Below are 27,215 nucleotides of genomic sequence, written 5' to 3' on the forward strand. Positions count from 1 at the left end.
TCCCGAAAAGTTCTGATCACCAGATTTTCCGGAGTCTCCGCACATACTCGCTGCAGAGAGTCATTCTGATTTTGGAGACATCCTGTATAGGACTCTCGTCAATCCTAAGATATTTGTACGACTCCTCGGCGTCGAGATAGTTAATGACGCTCCCATCTACTAACTCGATATGCTCACCGAAATCAGAGCACTTACTCTTCACCAGATCAACAGCCGCGCACTTGTCCAACCCAAAGGATCTGGTATACTCGGCTACGATGTACAGCAGCGTCGTAGACAGCTTAATTGATAGTGAGTAGAGTAGAATCTTCCTGAATCTGAGCAGGTAGTTTTTGGTTCTCCGTGTCAAGTCGTTGTTTAGGGTAGTGTGTCTTTTTAGAGACACATACTTGTCGTCTCTTAAAATCATTGTTGGTGTCTTCGGAAAAACAGCATCCCTCCTAATGTAATTGTGCTGGAAAAAACAGACGCTGAGACAGTAACCTGTTCAAATCTCCTGCGCTTTCGTTTATCGTCACTACTCTGGGGCCGGTTAAGTAGAGATACGTCGGTGCGTTGCTATGCGCAGGCAACGCGTTGCCGGGTCCACCACTCCTATTCTATTCATGGGCTCTACTTTCATCCAAGATTAATTTTTTCCAAAACAGCCCATAGTCCGGGAGCCAGCGACAGATTTACATGACCAATTTCCTCTCAAGCGATAATTAGAGGAATGCATGAGAGTGTTTTGTTATAAAGCTACGTGAACGTCAGCTTGGGTTCCGTGGGTGGGTTGAGCGGTGATAGCCTCCCACACACGAAAAAAAAAAAAAAATTTTTTGTCATTTCCTCCCACCTGAAAACACGTTAAATTGTTCGCTAATCCAATATCTTGAAGAAAGATAACAATCAGCTGACTGTAGCACGGTGGATTATACGTCAGCTGATCGCTCGAACGCGAAAAAAAAATTTTTACTTTTTGTTATTTCCTCTCATCTAAAAATTTACCTGATGATAGCTTATACATAACTATGAAGAAATATATCCGTCAGCTGGCTGTATCCCGGTGGAAAACCCGTCAGCTGATACTTTGAAAGTTATAACGCAAGCGGTAGGTGGGAGCATCTAACGCGTAATTAAATGCATCATCTGACGAGGTTTCCCCCGACTTACCGCCAGCTGATTTTTTTTATTAATTACAGCAGAGTACTAAAAATCAGCTCATAAATTTTCATCTGGGAGGAAATGACGTATCTCGAATTATTGAGTGTTACACTCTAATTTTATGGGAATTCAATGCTACGTAAACTTCAATAATGAATATCTCAAAAAATATAAATCTGAGTGATTCGGTGCTAAGGACCTTTTTTGAAGGAAATTGAATTTCCTATAAAGTTGTCCTTTGCATTTTTTTGTAGGTCTTGTTGTTTATGAGATAATGAGAGAAAAAAAAAAGAATTCTATGAAAAAACTCAGTTTAGCGGTCCGTACTACCCCACCTATATGAGTTACGACTTCGCGACAATGGGCATTTTTGTAGAACATTTAATTCTGAGAAAATCCCGGCTTTGGGCGAGATGATATCATAAAATGCCGTGGAGTTATAGAAGTTTAAAAATTAAAAACCCAAGTTAACGTGTATTTTAAATGGGAAATCTTTACATGCTGTGGCCGAGTACTTAATATCAATATTAAGGGCTCAAACTCTCAGGGAATTTTTTGGGGGTATTTTCAACAAAATTTCGGGATAGGAGCGAAAAAAAAATAGTCGCAAAAAAAAAACATCCTCATATGAATACTTAAAAACTAATAAGTATATATACTTATTAGTATAGGGGAAGGGGGGGGGGCAAAACGGGATAGGCCGACAAAATGGGATACCCTCAAAATTTCGTCAAAATTTTTTTTTCTCGAAAAACTTTCGAAAATGGTCAAAAATGACATCTAGTATCATTTTACACTATTAAAAGCTAAAAAAAAACATTTTTATATTTTTTGCGAAAAGTATAAATGAAAAAAATGTACAAATTTTATCGTACTACAAATTTATTTTCATGAATTATCACAAATTAAAAAATTTATTTCTTTAATTAACTCAAGAACAATAACAACAATAATACTAATAAAAACTCTAAAACTGTATTATTGGTAATCATAATTTTAACTGTTACATTGTAACTTTCATAATTTTGTAATATTTTATAACTTTAGTGCTATAATATCACATTATTAACAGTTATGTTAATTTTCTAATATTCAATATTCAATTATTTCTCTTATAAAAATAATTTCTTTTTAATGAAAACTAACTAGAATTATTTTTAACGTAAGTATTAAAATTTATAATAAATAACGATAATGATATATAACTGATTCATCGTTAATAAACGATAAATCTCTAAAATTATTCACAATAATCACATATAAATTGAGTATCGTCGTCCGAAACACGTAAATTTGATTACTTACATCAATTTAGAAAGACATTATTATCAATTTTATTCACTTGAAAAAAAAAAAATTTACTTTTTTTGGGGGTATCCCATTTTGCCCGCAGAAAATAAAATTTTTTTTTCTGATGGCAGAGAATATCTGATGGCTGGGATATCTCACATGTTGTCATCAAAGCCAAGATCTTAATGCAAGGTCTATGGTTGGAAAAATTGAATAGGATGATTTACTCTCACCTCAGATAATTGACCGTTGGAAAAAATTCTGCCGTGAATTATTTGAATTATCTAGGATTTAAATTCCTCGCTGGCTCAACATCTCATCAGACACCTCAAACATCGAGATTCTAGGATTCTCTGAAAGAGTTTGTAAACACCAAGCTCAATCTATTCTATAGAATTTATCAGCAGCCAACTGGAAATTCGTCTCAGGAAAACCAAATTCTGCAAACGGTGCTTCTAGAGGTCTTACGTCAGCTCAACTTCAATCTCATCAAGTCTAGTAGTCATGTTCAACCTGATTATTAGAGTCATCTCACTAATGGTCAGAATTCACGTATCAAGACGATTTTCAAGTAGAAACTAAAAAAAAATCAGCTCAAACTTATTTCGCCTTCGTTAGCCCAAGTTTACCACTTGGAGACTTGCTCACAGTATTATCAAATCTCACCAGACCGCTCGGAGTAGCTGCAATTGTCAGATGAGCAAGTGTAGTTTTCAAAAAAATTTCTGCATCAAATCTTCACATCTCACCGCTGGCACCAGCTGATTTACACTTAGCTTTATATTTTTGGATTGAAGTCACACAGCAAGAGTGATACAAGAACGAAATCTCACAATTATCTCAAACCAAGCAATTTATAAGATCTCATCCTTTCTGACGTCTCACAGCACACATCGATCCTACTGGTATTGTACGAGTTGGTGGTCGACTAAAAAACACTCAGCTTGACACGGATAACAAGCATCAGGTATGCAAGATGATGACATTTAGAAACACTGAAAATGTAGTATGAAATGGGTAGATACTAAATATAAGTTGAGAATAGGGAACATAGGCGGCCGTAGTTTCACAAGACAAACAAAAGAAGCGATGGGATTCAAAACAAAAATCCCCTCGAACATAAAATTTTATGCATATTTCGTGGAAAAAAGTTTTAAAATATACTCTGAACAAACGCCTTTAAAATAATTAACAACACGATCGGGATTTCTAATTAATAAAGATAAAATTTATGAAAATATTATAAGAATAATAAATTACAAATTAATTTTCAAACAGAGAACTTCTATAGTAGTTACTTTCATGACAGAAAGTCAAGTTTGTACGAATTTCCCCGAAACTCAGAAATTAAATTGAAATTGTTCGAATTATTAATCAAAAACTGTTAAAATTAGTGTGCATTGAAGTTTGACGATGAATATCTTTTAAACAGTTAATTTAATCAACTAATCATAAGAACCCATTTTTGTAGAGCAGTGAATTTCCTATAAAGGCATGAGATGCCTGTATCATAATAATTTTTTTTTGACGAGTTATAAAATTCATGAGAAAAAAGGAATCTGCCTGAAAATAATCAAACTTTAACCATCAATAATTTTTTTACGGTGAGGTTCACAGAAAAATTGTGAGCGACCTTTTTTGTAGAGAATTCAATTTCCTATAAATATCTAAAACGAAATGTTTTTTTCCAAATAGTAAATACCGAGACATGAATTTTTCTTTCTAATAATAAAGAAAACATAAAAAACTGAGAGGCGGAGGACTTTCTTATTAAAATTGAGAGCTCATACTTGGAGAGAATTTTTTTAAGGTGTCTACCAACCTATTTTTCAGAGTATAAAATGAAAAAAAAATAGTCGATTTTTTTGGCCCACCCTAATATATATATATATATTAGGGTGGCTCATTTGAAACGACTATTTTTTTTTTTTTGGTCCATTGACGGAATATTGTTCTAGACATAAAAAAAAAAATTTTCCACAAAATTTGAGCCCTTAATTTTAATTTTAAAAACTCGCTAATTGAATTTGAAATTTTCCCATTCATTTAGCATGTAAAGTGAAGGTTTTTTTTTTTAATTATCTATAGCTCTGCTGCATTTCACGTTTTTTTACCGTCCATAGGCAGAAGTTGTAGGCAAACCTTTATACTTCAAAAGTTCCTGCAGTAAAATTTATGTGACAGGAACGGGGTCAGAGTTAAAAAATGTAAAAGTCGATTTTTATCGATTTTTGCGTATTTTTTGAGTTTTTCGTAGAAAATATTGTAGTTACCGAAAAAAGGTAAATGACAAAATTGTAGGAAATCAAATTTGCTACAAAAAAGGTCCTGTAAGCCAAGGCTGTAAAATCTGTTGTTTCTGAAATAAATTGAATTATACATATGAAAATTCAAGATATCTTTGCTGTATATGGTTTGTTAAATTAATAATTTAATTTTCATTTATTAAATGTTTTTTTTGAACATCATATTACTTTTTCATGAAAATATAACTTAAAAAAAATTTATCTATATGGGGCATTCCACGCCAAATCGGACGGTTTCAAAAATTGATTTTTCCGATTTTCTTCGATTTTTGGTATTTTTTAGTACCCCTCAAAAGAGGCTTCCCGGTAAATTTTGAGATCTTTTGGATTGATGGTTCAAAAAATATCGAATTTTCAAAAAAAACCGCTCTTTTTATGGTTTTTTGATCATAACTTTCGTAATAATGATCGAAATTCAATGTTTTTTTATTCAAAATTTTCGTTTTGAGTTGGCCTTTTCAGACAAAAATGCATAACAAATATACAAAATGTTTTTGATCGAGATTTTTGAATTTTAAGTTTTCAACCGTGTTTTTAAAAAAGGGTGTATCCTTCGATTTTCTTGAAAATTTCCTATCTTAAACTTCTATCCATTCTGCAACTTTTAAGCCCGGTCCAGTAGTGGGCCTTCCATAATTACTATTTTTTTTCGATTTTTCGAAATTAAAAAAATTTTTTTTTTTGCTATGAATTATTATTAGTACCGATTTTTGACATTGTACACTTGTTTTTCTTGAATATTATAAATTGATTCCGATATTTTTTCGTTCTGAGTAGGGATTTAAAAGCAGTAAGTAAAAGTTAATGCTATTTATAAGCTGTTATAATAAATACTTTTATTTTTTAAAAAGCAACAATTTCGAAGCAAAAGAAACATTAGATTTGCTATACAATACAGCTAAGATCATTACAGGAGCTCCAAAATTTCATATAATTATTCGGAAAAGCGACAAAACTGTATCACAAACGTTTTTAATTATTTCCGTGTTCTTTCGAAAATTTTACACTAACGATTGTTTTATGAACTAGAGGACTCCTTAGTGAATATAGCTTCGTCGCTTTTTCGAATAATTATATAAAATTTTGAAACACGGTTGAAAACTTAAAATTCAAAAATCTCGATCAAAAACATTTTGTATATTTGTTATGCATTTTTGTCTGAAAAGGCCAACTCAAAACGAAAATTTTGAATAAAAAAACATTGAATTTCGATCATTATTACGAAAGTTATGATCAAAAAACCATAAAAAGAGCGGTTTTTTTTGAAAATTCGATATTTTTTGAACCATTAATCAAAAAGATCTCAAAATTTACCGGGAAGCCTCTTTTGAGGGGTACTAAAAAATACCAAAAATCGAAGAAAATCGGAAAAATCAATTTTTGAAACCGTCCGATTTGGCGTGAAATGCCCCATATAGATAAATTTTTTTTAAGTTATATTTTCATGAAAAAGTAATATGATGTTCAAAAAAAACATTTAATAAATGAAAATTAAATTATTAATTTAACAAACCATATACAGCAAAGATATCTTGAATTTTCATATGTATAATTCAATTTATTTCAGAAACAACAGATTTTACAGCCTTGGCTTACAGGACCTTTTTTGTAGCAAATTTGATTTCCTACAATTTTGTCATTTACCTTTTTTCGGTAACTACAATATTTTCTACGAAAAACTCAAAAAATACGCAAAAATCGATAAAAATCGACTTTTACATTTTTTAACTCTGACCCCGTTCCTGTCACATAAATTTTACTGTAGGAACTTTTGAAGTATAAAGGTTTGCCTACAACTTCTGCCTATGGACGGTAAAAAAACGTGAAATGCAGCAGAGCTATAGATAATTAAAAAAAAAACCTCCACTTTACATGCTAAATGAATGGGAAAATTTCAAATTCAATTAGCGAGTTTTTAAAATTAAAATTAAGGCTCAAATTTTGTGGAAAATTTTTTTTTTATGTCTAGAACAATATTCCGTCAATGGACCAAAAAAAAAAAAATAGTCGTTTCAAATGAGCCACCCTAATATATATATATATATTAGGGTGGGTCGAAAATCCCCTTTTTTTGAATTTTCATTATTAATACCAACAATATTTATCTTTGTACAAAAAAAAAATTTTTCGGAAAACAAAAAAAATTTTAGGTAGAAATCTTAGGCTCGCCAATTACCGCTAAAGTTAGAAGTTGTTTAAAATTTTTTCGCCAACTTATTTTGATCGGAAATTTAATTTCCTACAAAAAAGGTCCTATAGTAAAATTATGTAAAGTTGATAGTTACCGAGATAATTGCAATTTTGCTCTAAAAGATAAAATTTTTCGAGATATTATCACTTTTTCAGGGTAAAATATGGATTTTATCATAAAAACTTCATAGGAAATTGAATTTTCTACAAACAGACCTGATAAAAATTTATTTAAAGTTGATAGTTACAAAGATAATAGCGATTATTAGTGAAAGTCACCAAAGAACGAAAAATGTGACTATCTAAACATAAAACTGCTAGTTTCTGAGGAACTATATGGGGCATTCCACGCCAAATCGACCACTTTTGACCCCGACCCCTTTCGATTTGGCTGAAATTTTTTTTTCCTTTTATACCCCATTAAAATCATTTTTCAGAAAATTTTCAAATTGTTTTACCCAACCCAAAAAAAGTTATGAATTTTTCAAAAATAAGGCTTTTATTTTATCAAATAGCTATAACTTCTTCAAAAATTGACTAATCGGGACGTTTTTTTTTCAAAATTTTTGTCATTGAATGTACTTTTCGAAACAAAATACAAAAAAAATTTATGATGATAAACTCTATGAAATTTTCGGCTTTTTTGAAAAAAACCGTGATTTTCTTAAAGTTCGTCATTTTTTATTTTTTTTTTTTTATTTTCTCAAAAAAAACTTCATTTAATTCTGCAATTTTTCCCGCCAATCCTAGAGTGGGCCGACTATTCCTTCTATTTTTTTTTATCAATTGAAAAAAAAACTTTTGCCCAGTTAGGCTTATTTTACAAAACATCAGTCTGGAAATTTTTCAGGACTTATAGATGACGTCCGACTTTGAAGAATTGAGACGGAAAAATTTATTGAAAGTGTTAATTCTCGAAAAAATTTGCATTTTTTTCGAAAAAGAAAAAAAAATTGAAGATACTTACAAACAATTTCATTGTAACTTTTTTTAAAAACTAGACCTAAAAACAAAGAAAATAAAAAAAAAATTGCCGTTTGGTTTATTTTTGACCATGTCACAGGCTGTCGAAAAAAAAATCAAACATCCATCGCTATTTCATAAACCTGTAACTTGTTCAAAAATAAAACAAATGGCAATTTTTTTTTTATTTTCTTTGTTTTTAGGTCTAGTTTTTAAAAAAAGTTAATTAAGTCAATAAAATTGTTTGTAAGTATCTTCAATTTTTTTTCTTTTTCGAAAAAAATGCAAATTTTTTCGAGGATTACCACTTTCAATAAATTTTTCCGTCTCAATTCTTCAAAGTCGGACGTCATCTATAAGTCCTCAAAAATTTCCAGACTGATGTTTTGTAAAATAAGCCTAACTGGGCAAAAGTTTTTTTTTCAATTGATAAAAAAAAATAGAAGGAATAGTCGGCCCACTCTAGGATTGGCGGGAAAAATTGCAGAATTAAATGAAGTTTTTTTTGAGAAAATAAAAAAAAAAAAATAAAAAATGACGAACTTTAAGAAAATCACGGTTTTTTTCAAAAAAGCCTCAAATTTCATAGAGTTTATCATCATAAATTTTTTTTGTATTTTGTTTCGAAAAGTACATTCAATGACAAAAATTTTGAAAAAAAAAACGTCCCGATTAGTCAATTTTTGAAGAAGTTAAAGCTATTTGATAAAATAAAAGCCTTATTTTTGAAAAATTCATAACTTTTTTTGGGTTGGGTAAAAAAATTTGAAAATTTTCTGAAAAATGATTTTAATGGGGTATAAAAGGAAAAACAAATTTCAGCCAAATCGAAAAGGGTCGGAGTCAAAAGTGGTCGATTTGGTGTGGAATGCCCCATATATTATATTGCGAGTCTCGTTCTCGATGATGATAACATGTAGTAGTGTCTACTGCCCTAAAACTTCACAACTTTTAGAGTATTTGAATTTAAATTTCCCACTCGTGGCGCTCTGAGCGCCCCCATTGGGTCCGCGTCCCCGATTACGTCCCGTGTTCTTCATTATCGTTTGTTGTGCCTAAGGCTAACAACGCTTAGAGTATAATTATAAAAAAAAAAAAAAAAATATATATATATATATATATATATATATATATATATAATTACATATAAAAATAATTGAAGAAAAATAATAAAATTCGATATTGGAAAGAAACGATCGAGGTCTCGTTCTCGCTCAAGGGAACGAAAAAAGGGAAAACTAAAAGAAGAGTTTAAAGATATGAAGAAGCAGATGGATAACCTCACCAAGGTTGTTACGCAATTACTCGATGTTCAAATTGCTCAGACTCAAAATAAAAAGAAAAATGAAGGTAATAATTTTAACTAAAAAAAAAAAAAAAAAATTAAGAAAGAACTCTGTAATTCCATACGAATATCAGAGTAGTCAGTTTCCACACGAAACTGACTGGGAAGCATCCCGACATAGCCTATATACATACACGTGCTTATACATAAAAATGTATAAAATACATAAGTATGTTTATCAATGCTCAATGCAATCGTTGACTTTCTTTCTTAATTTACATGTGAATGTTCAACAAGAACAATGTCTCACTATCTAGCACACTAAGTGCATTTAAAGGTAACGACAATAAGTCTAACCAAAAACACATTTCAACTCGTCTTTTATTTCTGTGTTATAACAGATGCAAGCGAGGAAATTGATCCAATCTAAGTGATTGAAAAAACTGGGGATAATGACAAGTCTGAGACATCAGTCAAGAGCGGCATAGATGAAAAAACGGAAACCCCAGAGAAAACCGTTTCTCCGGAGGAAAATAAAGAAAACGATTCCAGCAAGGTGAACCAAGATATCCTAAAAATTTTAGGAGAGGATCCAAACGCATCCGCTAAGTCTACTCGACAATATCACCCAGAATTAAAGACAAGATGGGAGAAATGGGTAAAGGAAGGCCTACCAGAAAAAGCCAAGACGGATATTTTGGAAAAATATTCACGCATTGGTGAAATTCGTCTCGAAGCACCAAAGGTTAATTTAGGAGTACCTATGACGGAAGCGGCGACTAAAAGAGACAATCATTTTATTGATCTGCAGAACACAGTAGGTACCGCAATTGCAGCCCAAGCTACAGCAATCTCTATGATGCTGGAAACAGCACCAGGGGAAGACGTAGATCAAGAATCTTTCTGTGAATTGCTATCGCATACAGGACAGTTGCTAACTGACACTTTTTACCAGTTGTCAGTTACTAGAAAATCTTTTATTACACCCCTGATGGACAAAGTATATGAAACATCCCTAGACGAAGCAAGATCCGATGAATGGCTTTACGGCGAAAAATTCACTGACCAAGTTAAAGCGGTGAAGATTCTGGAAAAAACCAGCTCAAACCTGAAACCCGCTGCTAAAAAAGCAAATCTCTCAAAAACTAATCCGGGAAACGCGAAATACCCACCTGCGAAGTCCAAGCAGGTGGGTACAACGCAATGGAAAAAACCAACATTCAAATTCACCAGAAAAGGAAATTACCCACCGAGCCAGAACACATCCAAAACAGTCAACCGATCATCGCACCACTCATCGTCGAGGAAGTAAGCCAGGTAAAAGCAGGTCGTTTAAAATATTTTATAGATGAATAGAAAAATATCACATCAGATCAATTTATAATAAATTGTCTGGAAGGCTATAAAATTCCTTTCCAAGACCCTCCGCTTCAGAGCAAGGCTCCACTAGAGAGAAAATTCTCAACGGAGGACTTGGACAAAATTAATATTGAAATTAAAAAATTACTAAGTAAGGGAGCTATAGAAGAGTGCATGGATGGACCTGGACAATTCATCTCATCTTTTTTCCTTATCCCAAAACCTGACAAATCAAATAGATTTATTATTAATCTAAAAAACTTAAATAAATTTTTAAAAACTGTACATTTTAAAATGGAGGACATTCGCTCCGCGAGAAATTTAATTTCAGAACAGGTATATATGAGCTCCGTCGACGTGAAGGACGCATACTATTTAATCCCAGTGCACAAAGATCACAGAAAATTTTTACGCTTTAAATTCTTGGGGAAAACCTATCAATTTACGTGCTTACCTTTTGGTCTATCAACGACTCCATATGTTTCCACGAAAACCATGAAACCGGTGATTAAAAAACTACGAGAGTTAGGTATCTTATTAGTAATATATATAGATGACTTACTCATCTTAGGAAACACATATGATTCATGTGTGAAAAACACACAAGAAGTTATTCGATTACTAGAATCATTAGGTTTTGTAAAAAACTATAAAAAGAGCACCTTAATACCAACTCAAACCTGTCAATACTTAGGCTTCATACTTAATTCTCGGGATCTATCACTAGAATTAACTCAAAAGAGAAAAGAGCAAATTGGAAGATTGCTAAGTCAATTTAAAGAAAATAAATGGTACAAAATTCGGGATATAGCCCAATTATTGGGTGTTTTGACGGCGGCAAGTCCAGCAATTGCCTACAGCCAACTCTACACTAAACGGTTAGAAAGAGAAAAATTTCTTGCACTCATATTTAATGGTAATGATTTTGAGGGAAAAATGTATCTTAAAGAATTTTTAACTAATGATCTAGAATGGTGGAAAAATAATGTAATAATTGGCGTAAACCCCTTTAGAACCCATAACTACGTCTTAGAAATTTTCTCCGATTCATCCCTAACCGGATGGGGTGCGCACTCAAATGGCAAAAGTACCTACGGGTTTTGGAGTGCGGAAGAAAAAAGTCATCATATTAACTACCTAGAATTACTAGCAGCCTTTTTTGCCTTAAAATCGTTTGCAAGTAATCTATCTAATTGCGAAATACTCCTTAGATTAGACAACACAACAGCGTTAGCGTACGTAAACAAAATGGGAGGAGTAAAATTCCCTCACCTTAGCGAGTTGGCTCGGAAAATATGGCAGTGGTATGAGGTAAAAAAATTATGGATCACAGCTGCATATACACCATCGAAAGAAAACTATGAAGCCGATTTCGCTTCAAGACAAACTAATATAGACACCGAATGGGAACTAGCTGATAATGAATTTGAAAAAATTCATAATAAATTTGGACCCTTTTCGGTTGACTTATTTGCCTCAAGGCTTAATACAAAATGCGCGCGATTTGATTCTAGATATCCAGATCCATTAGCCACATCTATTGATGCATTTACAGTTTCTTGGGATAAGGAAAAATTTTACGCTTTCCCTCCCTTTGCTATTATATTACGCTGCCTACAAAAAATTAAACGAGACAAAACAGAGGGTATCTTGGTTGTTCCTCATTGGCCAACTCAACCATGGTACCCACTTTTCAGGTCTCTCCTAAAAGAACATCCCCTGATCCTTAAGCCTTCAAAAAATTTATTATTATCTCCTTGCAGGACCAAGACTCATCCACTAGCAAACAGCCTGTCCTTAGTAGTCGGGAGCTTATCCGGGCGGCTTTCTTGAAGAAAGGTCTAGAGGAAAAATCAGTAGAGGTCATGATCAACTCAATAGCAAGCTTAACATTGAAACAATATCAAAGCTCTTTAAAATTATGGACAGAATTTGCAACTAAAAACAACATTAATGTCCATAACGCCAGCATTTCCGAAATAATTTCTTTTTTAACGAAAAGATTTGAAGAAGGAGCCAGCTACAGTACATTAAACACCACCAGATCAGCAATAGCTCTCATTTCACAATCTGACCTATCGTCCGATGGCTTAATATCAAGATTTCTAAAAGGAGTATACCGACAGAAGCCAACTAGACCACGTTACTCAAGTACTTGGGATGTCACCCCAGTTTTGGAGTATTTAGAGAAATTACATCCACTTAGTGCCCTTAAACACAAAGAGGCAGCTGAGAAGGTAACACTCCTAGTAGCGTTAACAACAGCTCACAGGCTCCAGACGTTAGCGCTAATTAATATTGATAACATTAAGCAATCAACTGCAGGCATATCCATAAAAATCCCAGACCTAATAAAAACATCCAAACCTGGATCGGATCAACCAGAATTTATGCTTCCTTTCTTCAAGAGTAAACCTAGTATTTGTGCAGCGTCAGTAATATTAGAATATATAAAATATACAAACGACCGGAGAGATAACAGTAATAAAAACCTACTGATTTCAACAGTAAAACCTTATGGGCCAGCAAGTGCCCAAACCTTGGGACATTGGATAAAATCTATCCTGCACAAAGCGGGAGTTGATACTGACCAGTTTTCCGCTTATAGCACCAGACACGCGGCAGTCTCAACAGCTTATAAAAATGGAATAAGTGTGGGTACAATACGAAGAACAGCAGGCTGGTCAAAAAACTCGCAAACTTTCGCTAAGTTTTATAACAGACCCATCCAATCATCAGAGATGTTTGCACACGCTATTTTAAAGAAATAAATTAAATACAAACTGAACAATTAATTAATGTAACGTGGACCTAAGTCCGCTTCCGCCAACCGGAAGCCGAGGCCTCGCCCTTTTGGGCATACTCGCGTTGCGTAATCCCATCTCTTCTACCCAGACGTCACTCTCAGTCGAAACCAAGAGTGGACATTTACCGGTGGTATAATCAAATATCCCCATTGCGTGTGGTATCTAACCACAGCCACCACGAGTCCTACCTCACTCGGCCCCCCATTCCTTCCATCCCAGGAAATAAAGAGACTCTGGCCGAAATGGGGCTTGGAACGGGGCCCCCATGGTACCAATTCCCTGTATTGGTCTACAGGCTGCAGATAAGTGGTGAGTTGCAGCATAACTCATTACCCTAAAAGGGTTTCTTCCACATTATCCCACTTGGATCGTAGGACGGCAACTAATAAAGATTGCCCTCTACCGTCATCCCCAAGTGATTATCATTTGCTAACTATAGCTTGTGATAGTATTCTGTACGGGCTTGTATACCTTAGAAGTTTAAGACAGTCAAAAGGGTAGGTCTCACCCGCGCAGAGGTACCTATTGACTTCCTGCAACCACGGAGTTGCCACATGTTACAAGGTGCAAAACAAGTGGGCACCGCTAACGGTTGGAGTAATAGTCTCAGAACCCGCAAAGAGGGAGGTACTTGCTTGTTCTGACGCCCCCTAGAGGGCGCCAAAACCTCTTCTGAGATACAAACTGAACAATGTTGTCATTTCTGCTCTGAACATCTACATGTTATCATCATCGAGAATGAGACTCGCAATATAATTGCACGATCAAACGAGCCCGCCGAAGGCGGGCGAAGTTTGATCGAGATTATATGAAGAGTCTCGTTCGAAGATGATCCTTTTCCCAACCCATAATATAACGGTCAATGTCACCCAACCCTAGGATCATCAAAAGTCAACAAAGTAGGTATGACAACAGTACTAAAAACGCTAAACATAATGAAGAACACTGGACGTAATCGGGGACGCGGACCCAATGAGGGCGCTCAGAGCGCCACGAGTGGGAAATTTAAATTCAAATACTCTAAAAGTTGTGAAGTTTTAGGGCAGTAGACGCTACTACATGTTATCATCATCTTCGAACGAGACTCTTCATATAATCTCGATCAAACTTCGCCCGCCTTCGGCGGGCTCGTTTGATCGTGCGATTTCAAGTTTCAACCAGAAGGCTAACTTTGTATGAAATTTAATTTCCCATGAAATTTATATGATAAAATTCATATTTTACCCTGAAAAAGTGATAATATCTTGAAAAATTTCATTTTGTAGAACAAAATTGCAATTATCTCAGTAACTATCAACTTCCCGTAATTTTATTATAGGACTTTTTTTGTAGAGAATTAAATTTCCGATCAAACTAAGTTGGAAAAAAAAATTTAAATAACTTCTAACTTTAGCGGGATTTGGCGAGCCTAAGATATCGACCTAAAATTTTTTTTTATTCTCCGAAAAATTTGTTTTTTGTACAAAGAAAAATATTTTTGGTATTGATATAGAAACTAAAAAAAAGCGGATTTTCGGCCCACACTAATATATATGGGTCATTCCATGTCAAATCGACCCCTTTCGATTTGGACGAATTTTGGTCAGAAGTTTTCTATTACCATATAACGCGATTCTGCCACAGGGAAAGAATTTGAAAATTTTTCTTCAAAAGTTATGCAAAATACAAAATTTCGCGATTTTTCCAGTTTTTCAACTTCATTTTTTAAATACTTCGAAAACTATAATAGTTACAATAATGATCCAAAGCTTGTTTTGAAAGGAATACGTGATATGGAAAAAAAAATTTTTCAAAAAAAGTTTTGAAAAATGACAAATGTGTCAAATTTTGAATTCTCCAAATTTGTCAAAAATGACGATCGACATGGAGTTTTTGGCTCAATTGTTTTTGTATAACACCTTGTACTTATTTTAAGAGATTTTAAAATTTTTGGAACTGTGTTTTTTGTTTTTTTAGAAGATATGAATTTTTTTAAAAAAAAATTTTTATTTGTTTTATTTTTTCGTTAAGTAAAGTAAACAATCACGTAATTTTGTAAATTTAAGCAGTAAAAATTTGACTCATTGTCATAATAATGTAAAAAAGACCATTATTGACGGTTATATTCGTATTTATTTGATATATATCAACTGTGTTTTTTGTTGTTTTAAAAAATATGAATTTTTGAAGTTTATATATCTATACCTACCTATGGAAATCAAATAAATTAGAATATAACCGTCGACAATGGTCTTTTTTCACATTATTATGTCAATAGGTGAAATTTTTACTGCTTAAATTTAAAAAATTGATTGATTTCTTACCTTGACTTTACTAAAAATAGAACAAAAAAATCTGTCTATCGGTTGACCCTGCGGGCCAGCCCCAAAATTTCCCGCTGTTTTCAAGCTCCTCGAGCTCGAAAATACTTTTGTGTGCCATTGTTTTCGTAAAAAACCGATATTAGCATTTCTTTTTCCCACAATATCTCAGGAACGAATTGACCGATTTTGATGGTTGAGGTGGCAATCGGCGTATTTTATTGAGTTTTAGAGCTGATAAAATTTTGAAATTGTTTGGTTCGGTTGTTTCGAAGATATTCACAAAAAACCGTTTTTACCATATCTTTTGCCCGTGATAACTCTCAAACGAATTATTCGATTGAGATGGCTAAGGCGGCAATCGACGCGTTTTATCAAGTTCTAGAGCTGATTAGATTTTGGAGTTGATCGTATAAGTCGTTTCTGAGAAATCAATAAAAAACTAAAAAAAAAAAAATTTTTCTCACCTCCGGGCAAAAGCGTCAACTTTCGTCCCGCTGTGCAAAACGAAGTTGCCGCTTTCCGCCTCCGTCGAGGAGAAGAATAGTATACACTCCTCGAGAAGTAAATAAGAAAGCCTCAGATCACATGTTTGTTGACCTCGGCTTCGCCTCGGCCAACAATTACATGTGATCTGAGACATTTCTTACTTTACTTCCCTAGGTGTGTAATATACTATTTTTTTTTTGTAATTCGCCAATATTATCGAGACTACTTGATCAAATGATTTGAAATTTTCAGAAAAGTTGATGGCCAACAAGCTCTTTCGATTGCCGCCTCAACCATCCAAATCGGTTCATCAGTTAAAAAGTTATAGACCGGTCACACACATACACACACACACACACACACACACACACACACACACACACACACACACACACACACACACACACACATACACACACACACATACATATATACAGACACTCAGACATCATTCTGAAAACAGTCAGAATAGATTCCTAGGACCTCAAAACGTCGACATCTGAAGAAATTTCGATTTTCGCGAATCGGGGTGAAAACGATAATTTCCCAACTTTTCGAAAATCGTCGATTTTCTTAGCGGGAAGTTAAAAAAAATTATTTAATAAAGTTCAAAAATTCATATTCTCTAAAAAAACAAAAAACACAGTTGATAGGTATCAAATAAATAAGAATATACCCGTCAATAATGGTCTTTATCACATTTTTATGACAATGAGTGAAATTTTTACTGCTGATATTTACAAAATTACGTGATTGTTTACTTTACTTAACAAAAAAATAAAAAAAAAATAAAACATTTTTGATTTTATGAAATTCAAAAATTCATATTTTTACAAAAACAAAAAACACAGTTCTCAAAATTTTAGGATCTTTTAAAATAAGGACAAGGTGTTATACAAAAAAAATTGAGCCACAAATTTAATGTCGATCGTCGTTTTTAATGAATTTCAAAATTCAAAATTTGACGAATTTGTCATTATTGAAAATTTTTTTTTTGAAAATTTTTTTTTTCAAAGCCTCAAATATCCTTTTTAAAACAAGCTTTAGATCATTATTGTAACTATCATAGTTTTCGAGATATTTGAAAAATAAAGTTGAAAAACCGGAAAAATCGCGAAACTTTGTATTTTACATAACTTTTGAAGAAAAATTTTCAAATTCTTTTACTGTGGCAGAATTGCGCTATATGGTAATAGAAAACTACTGACCAAAATTCGTCCAAATCGAAAGGGGTCGATTCCAACTATTGGTCAATTCGACACGGAAGGACCCATATATATATATATATATATATATATATATATATATATATATATATATATATATATATATATATATATTTAAATCATGAATTTGGATCATGGATTTGGATCATGGATTGACTTCAGGGGCTGAACAATGTAATGCAATAGTGGGTATATACTGATGATACGGGGCTCAGTTACGCGGGTTAGTCCCAGTAAATTCAGTCACGTAGGTGCATTAAATTTAATATATATAATAGCACTTTGTGAAGCGACTGTATACCCAATACCCATGTTTTCTCTTGCGCGTTCGATACACAAGAGACCATAATACACTGTTGATTCCATTTCACCAGATAACCCTTCGCTACAACATCCACGTATATGCATCTTTCAGAATAACCGTATTTGCTGTGTAATTATCTTTAAACTAAGTTAAAGAAATTATCTATGATCCTGCTTATTAAGTGGAGTGAGCGTTATCTTTACAGAGGTACAAGTATATATATATATATATTTATATAAACACTGGACACATGAGTGTAGGTGGTGTTTACAGTTTTGTACGGTTACGAAGCTTACTTAGCAATTTCTTTCAAAGCCCGGAGGCTTATTGAATACAAACATACATTTTCATTGTTATTTGTTTCAGCCAATACAGAACGACGCTTCTTATTAGCAAAATAATTATTCTTAGGAGCATTTAGATGACTTCCGATCATTTTCTTACATTTAGGGCAATAAACACCATGAGTCTCTGGGTTGTAAATAACTATAGTAAATATTCCACAGACTTGTAGACGGTTTCATGCGTTTTGATCCCTGCACAAAATATCCTCGATACAAATTCCCGACAAAATATCCCCAGACAATATATCTTCAAGACTAAGTATTCCCAAGATAAAATGTCCTCGGACAAAATATCTGTGGAGTTATAAATTTCAGTCGTCAAAATATCTTTACGGAAAATCTCGGAAGTAATGAAATATCGACCATCATTAATTGAAATTAAAAAAAAAAAAAATTTTAATCCAAAAAAGCAAAAGAAAAAAGATCAAACGAGCCCGACGAAGTTGGGCAAACTTCGATCGAAATTATGTGAAATGTCTCGTTCTCGATGATAGCTTGTAGCATAATCGATTAAATGTAGAACCTCACAATGTTTAGAGTATGAATTTGAGTTTTGAATCTTTTCGGCGCGTTTCAGGCCATCTGTATATCATGCTTAACTGTAACCAACCGTTCCTTCTGATATTGTTTTTTTTTTTCTTATTAATAAGAATAACAAGTGATGAAATATCAGTACTGCGGTTGTAATTGATAGTAGTGATGATGATCATGGGCAAGGAGTTAGGTTTTCAAGGGAGGGAATAATTCTCTTTGAACAAAACGTTCCACATAATTTCGATCGAACTTCGCCGGGCTCGTATGATCGTACAATTATATTAAACGTCTCGTTCTCAATACATTCAATGGTTCTGAAGGTAATGAGTGAATTGGTCATGCATTAATTTTTTTCCGTTTGACTCTATGATTCGGATGATGTTTATGTTACTGAAATACAAATATTGAACAAGTTCTTCAGTTATTGATAAGAATATATAGCGTGACGTGGGCGCGATGGCTCACCCGAGGCATGACCGACTACCTCAAAGATTTGTAAAAAAATGTTTTTTTATGATCATTATATTTTCACGAGTTTGATATACTTACCATGTTTTAAAGTAATACGAGATACCCGTCGTACGATGTATCCTCAAAAAATTGAAGAAAAAAAAAAAAAACAAAAAAAAACAGTTTTTCCACAGTCTACATTTATGAGTTTGATGTAATTCAAAAATTTCCTCCTTGATACAAACAATTTTTGGACATTTGTTCTGAAATTCATCAGAATATTCGCCAATTTTAATATGATAAGATTTATAATCATAATTAACAAATAATGATATCTCGAATATAATACAAGAAGTAATTTTTACGTCGTCTCGTAGAACTCCAAAAAATATTTTTATGATCTTCTGTTAAATTTTTATTCAATAAGCTTGATAAACCATTATAACACTATGTTGCCGGTATTTAATTGCATTGAATTTACCGTCTGTTAAGTCACAATTTCTCAACAAAATTTTGGCAACATGTACTATCTTCTTCGTTAAAGAAATGTTAGCTGAAGCAGTATTAGTAGCATAAGCAGCAATAGAAGTAATAGTGAGAGTTGCCATTTTAACAGGAGGTAACGTTTAAGAAGTAGCCCTACTCCAAAAATTTAATTTAATTTTAGTCTAACTAGACTGTATTTGGATCAATTGGTCTGTATTTGAACTAGTTATGATCTTTAAATGTTTATAATAATTTTGTTTTTAATCTGAAGACAATCAAAAACTGACTAAAAAATAAATAACGGGTAAAAAAAATCCGACTTATAATTATTGAAAACAAGTCTGAAAATAGTATGAACGAGGAATAGTATGGACAAAACTCGATTGAATTTCTCATGTTAATGAAATAGAAATAGAAAATTAATTTGAATAGAAATAGTTTTAAAATTTTATTTGGTTTGAAACAGATTTTGCTTTTCGACCTGGGAGCCAGATTAGACAATTTCATTTTATTATAATCAGGTAATTTTCCATCAATGCAAGAGAAAAGAATAAAGTAACCTCGAGTTCAATTCTGTTAATGATCTGAAATTAAGAAAATGATATTAGTAATTGTTAAATATATTTATATTAAAAAATTATTTATAAATCTGGAAAATTTTTAATATTTACCATTGACGTGAACACTTCTTATACTTTTACATAATATGTCTTCTTTAATTACTGTGCTTGATCTTTGCGATAATATACTACAATTTTTGGCCTGTCTCATAATCGAAAATTTCATTATGTGTTGGTCCTTCAGAGTTTTGTGATAGTATTTGACTAGAGATTTCATCATTTGCATTCTAACAGGGCTATGCTGCTACTCTGGTCGTCCTTATTCAAGGGCGCCACTGGAAGTAATAATGGCCTCCCAGAGCCGGATCTTAGATCATCAGGGTCGTTGTAAAAAAATTGATTTGTAAGAGAAAGAAAAGAAAGGATAATTTATAATTAATTGATTTATTTAACTTTTAACATTTTTAACCTTGATTTATTTTATTTTACCTTCACAATATTTTGTACCTTTATTTTATAAACCTTATTACCTTATGAACCTTATTACCTATAAACTTTATTACCTAATGTCAACTATCTTTCACTATATCACACACAAACTCACACTGAGTCCCCTGGACTGTAATACACACACAACTTTTCTTAGACTATTTTTCCACGCGGTCAACGAGACCCTCTACGTGGTTAAAACCTTATTTTATTTCCGCGCGGTCCCCTGGACCCTCTACGCGACTTTTACAATGAATCCACGCGGTCACCTTGACCCTCTACGTGCTAAAACCTTATTTACTTATCAATAATTTTCATAATTACACTATCCACACTCACACGATTTACAATATAAAATTCATTACCTGTTTCCTGATTAAAATTAATTCCTATATAATTAATAAACAGATTAAAATCACTAATCAATAACATTAATTATTTATAACCACTAACACTTTCTTTAGCAATTTAATTAATAATTTTGTTAAGACGGTTTTATGATTTATTTTAATTTACCGTTTAACATTTTATTTGCCAACTCTATATCCAATACTTAAACTCGAACACGTTTTACTTCACGACACATTCAACGTTTATATTTTATTTATTTAACTTAATTATAATTAATTTATCCTATTATTAATGACTAGATAATTTTGACTAGATCGCGATTGCTTTTCCGGCGAATGCTTTACAGCAACCTGCCTGGAAAATTTCAGAAGAATTTTCCAGCGATGCTTTAGACAACCTGCCTGGAAATAACAAAGCTAATTACTGTTGAATTCGGTTCCGATTAATTATGTACACGTTAATAGACACGACAATACTTCGCGGACAAGACATTTAATTATGGGTTTAATGAATAAAATATCCGGTAATATTTTACAAAATACCTCTTACAATTTACGTTGATTCTTTTCCGTCGCTCGTCCAGTATTAATTGTCCTGGTCCGGTATTTTTCCTGGTCCGTATAGTTTTAGACAATTGCCCAGTCCTGCCGGCTCTGTCCCTGGGTGCGTCTTGGTGGTTACCCAGTCCTACTGACTCTGTGTTGAACGTCTGTTCAGTCCGGTCGTTCCGGTCACCAATGTTCTTTTTCGCTGCTGTCTTGCAGTTTTATCAGTTTTGCTCGATCATTTTCGGCAATGATCGGGAAACTCCTTCCTTAATTAATTATGATTGGGCCTAGCATACGAGTATTTTCAATTCGCGCGCCCAGTGACAAGCGAAAAACTTAATTGAATGCTCGTTTGGGGTTGCAGGTAGGGTAGGTGACCATCAGTGATAAATCACGATTTTGGTCTATAAAATGACCCAATTTACTCCGTTACAGCATTATAATTACATTCTGACATTACTATTTCATTTTTATCATTATATTTTAAGGTATCACGGCAATTCACTTCAGCCATCTTTATTTATTTCTTCTAGCCTCTTTTTTGCAAACCAAGCACACATCTTAATTACCAACGGTTATTTCTTTTTTATCATACATGCGGTATAAGTGTTATCTTAGCGCACGCTCTTTTGTTCGCCAAATAGCTGTTTGTCCATTCAACTGTCTCCACGATATTTGTGTGCGTTATACGATTATCTGCGTTTGAAAAGTAAATTCCATTGCGACAAGTAAACTTGTCTCACTCAAATTTACTTGTCACATGCAGATTATCGGATAACCCACAAAAATGTCGCGGCAACAGTTGAATCCGAACAGTTGAAAATTTTTTAATGCCGAGTTGTTCGAAAGCAATATGTATTAAATTCAACAATATGAATAGAATAACATATATGTATTTTTTTGAGACTAATTGTCTCTTCGAAAATAGTGTACATCAACTATTCTTATCGAATGATTTGCTTAAGGCGTTAGTAACTGTTGAAGTATATCATTTTGAATATGGCAGTATCGTCTCAGTGTACAAATCAGACTCATCAGTATAGCTCAATGTGCACTTGCTATAGACTGCTTATTACTAGTACGAGATATCACTAAGCAGTATCTAGATTCAACGTACAACAGTTATTTAGATGTTTCAAGATTTAATATTCAAATTTTTTGTACATTGTAAGTATGGTCTTGAATATTATTTCATTATTTATCTTCTGTCGATAAATCTATTTCCAGATCGCACCAACTGAACTTTAAACATGTAATGAACTGTTGTACATTGAATAGCTAGATACTGGTTTAGTGATGTCTCGTACTCGTAATAAATAGTCTATAGCAAGTGTACATAGAGCTATAATGATGAGTCTGATATGTACTGATACGAAACCGCAACATCCAAAATGAAATACTTGAACAGATACTAACGCTTCAGGCAATTTGTTCAATAAGAATAGTAAATGTACGCTATATTCGAAGCGACAATTAGTCTCGAAAAAGTATATATATGTTCTTCTATTCATAGTGTTGAATTTAATATATATTGTTTTTGACCAACTTGGCATTAACAAATTTTGTTATACATTAAAGTGGATATTTACCAAAACCAGAACAAATTCTAACTTTAGATCGTCCTGACAACTGTTGATAGAAATAAGACGGACAAACAAGTTTTTGTTGTTGTTCGCTTTCACGGTCATCTATTGATATAAATTTAATTTTTTTCATTCCTTCATCCAATTTGATTATTAATTGTTCATTCCATTATTCCGTTAAGCAATCATTGAATAACTACTATGATCAGACTATATTCTTGGATCAAGACCACTTCATGTTCCATAATTATCTATGAATTAACATTAATACTTTTTTTTTCTTCATCGATTTTTTACAATATCAATAATATTGACTTTTTGATTTTAGATAAATATGTAAAATTGATTACCATCTTTAAACCAGACGTCCGGATCCACACTACTGCCAATTGACTTTTAAACAAATTATTATAATTTTGTGACATACCACTTTTAAAAAATATAACAGGGTATATCTCAACCTTGCCAAGTTTGGCCCCTTTATTAATTGATCTTAATAAGAGCGCCACTGGAAGATAAGACTCGGCCTTCCGAGTGTAAGAGTGAGGAGATTGAGGGATTAAATTAATTTGACACACAATTTAATATCACTGTGATTGACAAATTGGCCCACCGGGCTGTACTCTTACTTATACAAAATTCGTCCACTGGACTTTTATTCTTAATAATTATTACTAAACAAAATTCTGTCCACCGGACTTTTACTAATTACTTAACGAGTCCTCTGGACTTTTATTATATTGGCCACCGGCCTGATCCCCTGGATCTTTTAATTTAAAAACAAAATTTGTCCCCTGGACTTTATAATTAAATTAATTTCAGCAACTTGCCCGCTCCCCCGGATCTTATTTAAAATAAAATTAAAATAGATCCCCCTGGAATACTTAAATTTTTTTCCACTCACACACACACACACGTTATCAATATATTTGTCCACAGGACTGATTCACACACACACACACTTTATAAATTCGTAATTGATTTCCCGAACATAATTTTATTTATTCCATAACTTTTTACTTAAAATTTTTCACGACTATGATTTTATTTATTTTATAATTTTATAATTAAATTTCCACGACTGAAATTTTATTTATTTTATAATTTTATAATTAAATTTTCATGACTGTAATTTTATTTATTTTATAATTTTGTACTTTCAGTTTTTCGAGTATCAAGTTGTTGAGTAAAGAAATTACTGACACTGGAAAACCGTCGCCCACGACTGACGCTTTCTCTCTCTACTTCGCGCGTCGCTATCTAATTCGTGTATACATCAACTTCGCATCAACAATTTTATTTTATAATTATGACTGACATCAATTTACCGATAAATTTTATTACTTATATTTATTTATTCTTTTATCACTAATTCACAGCAGTTTTACTTTTCTTTCAATTTTCAGTATTTTAAATTTTGTATTTGAATAATATTCTTATTAAATAAATTGATTAATTTACTATATATACACTTTCTTATTAACTAGATTTATTATTTATAACTTCTGGCCGTCTTGCCGAGAAATTAAACCTTTTAATTTAATTTTAGTTGTTTAATTAATTCTGGCCTTCTTGTCGATAATTTTATTAGACGGACCGCGTGTAAATTAAATTTAAATTCTGGCCTTCTTGCCGAGAATTCGTAATTTATTTTAGTCAAACCGGAAATGGCGACTGCCCACGAATTACTTAATTATTATTTAATTAATTGTTCAATAATTTATGGCCTCCTGCCGACGATTTATTTACCTCTGTATAATTTTTCTACCCAAAACTGATAGTGGCGTCCGTTATTTCTCCAGCCTTCCTGCTGATTTCCGTTTGACCACGTTCTTTCCTCCAACAAATTTTATTTCCTCCTCAATATGTATATATATCTGTGAACAATCCAGTTCAAGTCAGTAATTATACTCTTTGCGTATCGGCTACCGGCTGGATACACAATGTGTTAGTTTATTTAATTTATAGCTTCTAGAAGGTTCCACTCATAACCTTTCTAGAGTTTATATAATTACCTGTAGATATGTACGTTGTCACCCGTCTGGTGTCTATGCCGGTCCGTCCGACTGTGTCTGTTTTCACCTCGTGCACCCACTAATAAAAGTGTCAGTTCGTGATCTTTTGGCAATTATCGTAAATGTTCCCACTCGATTAATTTTAATTGGGTCGTAAGGACGAGCCCCCAAAACTGGCGCTCCCGGTGACAAGTCGATCAACTAGATCACGGGGTCCGCCTATTTCAAATAATACTAGCCGCGGGAAATTCAAATATGTAAAAATTTAAATTGTTTGGATTTTATATTTTATTTTTACCCCGTTACAAAAATAATTAGACACTCGGTTATTCAAAAAAAAAAATTGTTGATAAAAAACATATTTTCAATTCCACACAAAAACGATGTGCACCTCGCAATGCTGAGGCTTATTCCTTAGTGATTCTACTCACAATTTTGTGACAAATCTGTAAAAAATGAGAAAGAATTATTATTTTAATTACAAACTAATTTCAAAAGAAGTTGGGAAATCCAAAAGTGTGCATCTCAAACACTCACGCTAAAATAAAAATGCAGCTAAATCATTAATTCTTTTTATAACACTTGTATTTCAATGACAATGAACATCATCCAAAACATAAAAAAAAGAAGAAAAAATAATCAATGCATATCAAATCCACTCATCACCTACAGAACCTTTGAATGTATTAAACAAAGCCGAAAAATAAACATTACATTGACAAATTAAACTTCAAAAGTATTAAGGAATACAGAATTGAAAATACATAAGCTTACGAAACTATTAAAAATTTCTTAATTGACAGAAACTATGCTAGGTGTTAAGATAAATAACGTAAGCTACATTAAAATAATCTTATAAAAGATAAGAAAATAAGATGAGGACAAATTATTGAAACTTAGTATGGTGACGAAATCAGGATATGCAATGTAGGATAAGTCTCTGAACGTAGAATAAGTTTCTGAAAGAAATTATTTTCGCAGTTCGCTTATCAAAAAAGTCCGATGAAAATCTTGGTTCAGAATCGAATCCGACACAGAATATAGGACTTCACAGGCTTGTTCTTATTACCTACAAGTCTGTGGAATATTTACTAAATTCGTGTACAACCCAGAGACTCGTGGTGTTCATTGCCTTGAATGTAAGAAAATATTCCATAGCGATTTAACCGCTGCTACGAATAATTATGTCACTAATAAGAAGTGCCCATATATATTATCTAAAACAAATTATAATGGAAATGGATATTTGTGTACAGTAAGCCTACGGGCTATAGCAGAAATTGTTTATTACTGAGCCTCGTCGTCGTACAAAACTGTGTACATCACCTATATTTATGTGTCCAGTATATTTATATACATACTTATACCTCTATCTAGATAACACTCGCCTCCACTTAATGAGCAGGACCATCGTAGGATCCTGAATCACATCAGCGCCACTGAACTCGACCCAAGAGCTGTGTTAGAGTGATCGTCAGTGCTCTTATATACTGTATTCAACGACCTTTCTTCATTTTCTTTTTTATCTTTAATTACTATTTTTTTATTTTTAACTTCCCGCTAAGAAAATTGTAAATTTTCAAAAATTCGGGAAGTTATTGGTTTCGGTCCGATTTACGAAAATCGAATTTTCATCAGATGTCGACGTTTTGAGGTCCTAGGAAGCTATTCTGACTATTTTTAAGATGATGTCCGAGTGTATGTATGTATGGATGTACATACGTACGTATGTAAATACCTGTACCTTTTGAACGGATAAACCGATTTCGAACTTTAAGGTGTTATTCGACGCGGCTTGCCAATATCTTGGAGCTGTGAGAAATTGAGCTTGATTGGTGAGGCTCGTTCAGAGATATTCCAAAAATAAAATAACTTTTAATGTGATCGATGGATTGATTCCAAAATCGACTGGGCTCTAAAGCTATATAAGCCGCGTTGAATGCCACCTCAACCATCAAAATCAGTTTATTCGTTCAAGAGAAACCGTTGTCGAAAGAATTAACAAAAAATTTTTTTTTATTTTTTTTGAAATATCTCAAAAACGACTAGATAAATCAACTTCAAAATTTGATCAGCTTTAGAACTTGATAGAACGCGTCGATTGCCACCTTAACCGTCTCAATCGGTCAATTCGTTTGAGAGATATCGTTGGAGAAAAAATGGTGAAAAACTTTTTTTTCGAAAACAACAGCA

The sequence above is a fragment of the Microplitis mediator genome, chromosome 5, assembly GCF_029852145.1.
Source record: "Microplitis mediator isolate UGA2020A chromosome 5, iyMicMedi2.1, whole genome shotgun sequence".
NCBI lineage: Eukaryota > Metazoa > Arthropoda > Insecta > Hymenoptera > Braconidae > Microplitis > Microplitis mediator.